Source organism: Morus notabilis, unplaced genomic scaffold (assembly GCF_000414095.1).
Source record: "Morus notabilis unplaced genomic scaffold, ASM41409v2 Scaffold794, whole genome shotgun sequence".
Lineage (NCBI taxonomy): Eukaryota > Viridiplantae > Streptophyta > Magnoliopsida > Rosales > Moraceae > Morus > Morus notabilis.
In genome coordinates this window covers 52,292-55,335 of record NW_010359940.1, presented here as the reverse complement: position 1 = coordinate 55,335, position 3,044 = coordinate 52,292, and positions in this window count along the sequence as shown.

Below are 3,044 nucleotides of genomic sequence, written 5' to 3'. Positions count from 1 at the left end.
CTCATCTCTCGCTTTCATTCTCTCGCTCGGCTCTCCCTTTCTCATGCTCATCTCTCATCTCTTTCTCTCTCTCTCTCATCTCCCCCTCTCATCTGCCTCTTAGTTTGAACAATAGGAAACTTGGGTTGTTCTACTTTTTTACTTTGATTTTACTTGTGGATTAACACTTTTGAATTTGAAAAAAATGAAGTGTCTGTGTTTGTTGTCGGTTTTTTCTTTGGGCCACTTCACTTTGCAAATAAAAAGAAAATTTTGTAGAGTGAAACTTGCTCTTAGTATGGTAAGATTGTTTGGAATTTTTATTCCTCTGTTAAAAGTTAATTGTAATGACAGTTTGAAAGTAATGATAGCATGTTAATGCTTGAATGAAACAATTTTATGGCCTTTTTTTTCTTCAGTTTCTTGTTTTGTTTGATTGGGCATTAAATTTTTCATTAGGACTTGTGATTCACAATTTCCGCCTTATATTTGATAAAATGTAAATTAAAAACTAATGAGGCACCCACTACATGATTTTTCTGCCGTGTATTTGTTTCAGCAATGTGTACTCATAAAAGGATTTTTTTGCTTTTTTCTTTTTTGGCTTGACTCCAAATTTGATCGTGACTGGAAGAAGATTGAAGTATTTGTTTTACAAAAACAGTTATTCAGGTACTTCTATCTTGTATGTGTAGAGAAAAGTTCACCACTATGATTAAAGTTTGAAAGATCCTCATAAATTCTCTTAATGAAGTCATGGTCCCTGTTTGGGCACTATATTGACTATTATAGTATAATAGTATGTGCAATAGTTGTAATTGTTGGATCTATACCCTAAGAGCTACATGGAGATCTTGTGCCTGCTTTTGTTTAATATTATAATTGTTTTTCAGGTTTTAATTTTTGCTATCTTTTAACTACTTTTGCGCATTTTGATAGATACGTGGCCATACATAGAAGTGGTTTATGAAAGTTAGAAAGAGTGGGACCAATGAACACGTACCTACCCCTTCACCAAAGCAAAGGCCTTATTTTTTTGGAGTTGGGTTTTTCATGATTGTTCTGATAATTCAATTGAATTTGATGTCTGTTTGCTTTTGGGGACATTGTTTGGTTTTCACCCATAATGTTCCCATTCTCAAAGCAAGAGTAGCTGTTTAGAAAGCCGAACAAATGCCTACTCTTTTTCTATCGTGTTTGCTAGCTATCAGTAACAACTCTTGTCTACCAAAAAGAAAAGCTTACTCTGATGAACTTGTGTTGCTTTGTTCTTTTGATTTTTGAAGTGGCGACGTATCGTAGTGAGAATCACAGAACAAGATCTTATTTCGGTTTTGTTCTTGTGCTCATATATTCTTTAAACTTATTTTCGACACCTTTTAATTATTGTGGATCTCTTTTTCGTAGGTTATGTATGGATACTAAAAGCGTACAACTATGGTTTTGATTTTCTTGATTTTGAATTTGTTAGTTTCTATCTACTTGTTTTTTTAGCAGCCTCTTTACTTCGTTTCTCCTAGTCGTTTGAATTATTTTCATTATTCTTGTTGTAGGTTTAATTTTGATTTAGGGTCTCAATGTAGCGTAGCTTGTGTTTTTTTTTTCTTATTTTTGAATGTCGAGGTATCGTAGTTAGGATCACATAACTCAATCTTATTTCGGATTTGTTCCTATGTTCTTATGTTCTTTAAACTTAACAAATTTATAAGAGAGCGATATAGTTCAAATGTAGAGAAAATGAAAGAAATAAAAAACATCGGGGAGTGTTGGGGTAAGAGACTACAGTAAAGTGGATAATGAATGCAAAAAGAAATAAAAGAAAAAATAAAGCACCGAAAAAGAAGAAGAAAAAAGAAAAAAAGGTAAAATATTATTTGTAGAATACAATGGTAGATAAGTGGAGTTAAAAAATGAATAGTATATGTAAAACACGATGAAATTAAAAAGAAAAAAAAATTTGGCGGTTTTAGAGTAGCAAACTATAGTAAACAAATAGAGCCAAAAAAAAGGGGAAAAAAGTAATGCAATAGAAAGAAAGGAAAGAAAAGAAAGAATAGAAAAAAAAAGGTATAAAAAAATCAAAACCGCATGTTTTGGACTTCCAAAATGCTATAGAGCACTCTTTTCTATTCTTCTTTATAAAGTACATATAGGGCAGTTTTGCATTGCTGTGCTGTTGAAAATTTTTGTAATTGTTGTGCTCTTAGTAATAAGTTATTGTGACCAGAAGCATATAAGTGTTTAGTAAATATATTTACAAAAGTGTTGTAAGTACTAGAAACAGAAATTTAGGTGTTTGGTAAATTGCATATAAAGTTGTTGAAATGTATAATGACAAAAGTAGACATACTTTATCACACATTTTGTTAGTTAGTTTTATTTCTATTTTTATGGTCAATATTCATAATATAAAAAATATATTTTAAATTTTATTAATTAAAATAGTTCTTAAAAGTAAATTACTATTACTCAGGGATAAAAGTTATTCATCAACTAATATTTATTATTGTGATTTTTAAATATTTTGATAATTATTAAAAATATTTGAATGAAATTTAGCATAGCATATTTATTAAAGATTTTCAATTTTTAAATAACTATTTTAAAAATATATTTTTTAATAGTATAAAAAAATTAAAATAGGTATATTGAGAATTAAGTTTATAATTAAGGTTATCTTAGTAAATTTGGATAACAGCAGCAGAAGTTGCTATGTAACAACAGCTTCTCAAATATTGCTATTTGACAACAGTTTTTAGAAGTTGATGGACAAAAGCAAGATTTACAAAACACCCTAAACTATTGTAGCTTTTTTAAAACAACTAAAAGCAACCTCTAAAAGCAATGCCAAACAGGCCCATAGTGAATTTATTGCCATCAAAAACACTTTTTTTGTCGCTGATACAACGTGAGGAGCCGAGCAATTATGGAAGTTGCCCAAAAACTATTTGTTGATTTATTTTAATTTTGAGTTTTAATTTATTTTAGTAGTTTCTTTATTTTTAGATTTTTTTTCTGATTTAGTTGTTTCCAAAATTTCAAATTTAGAATTAGTTTAGTTTCCT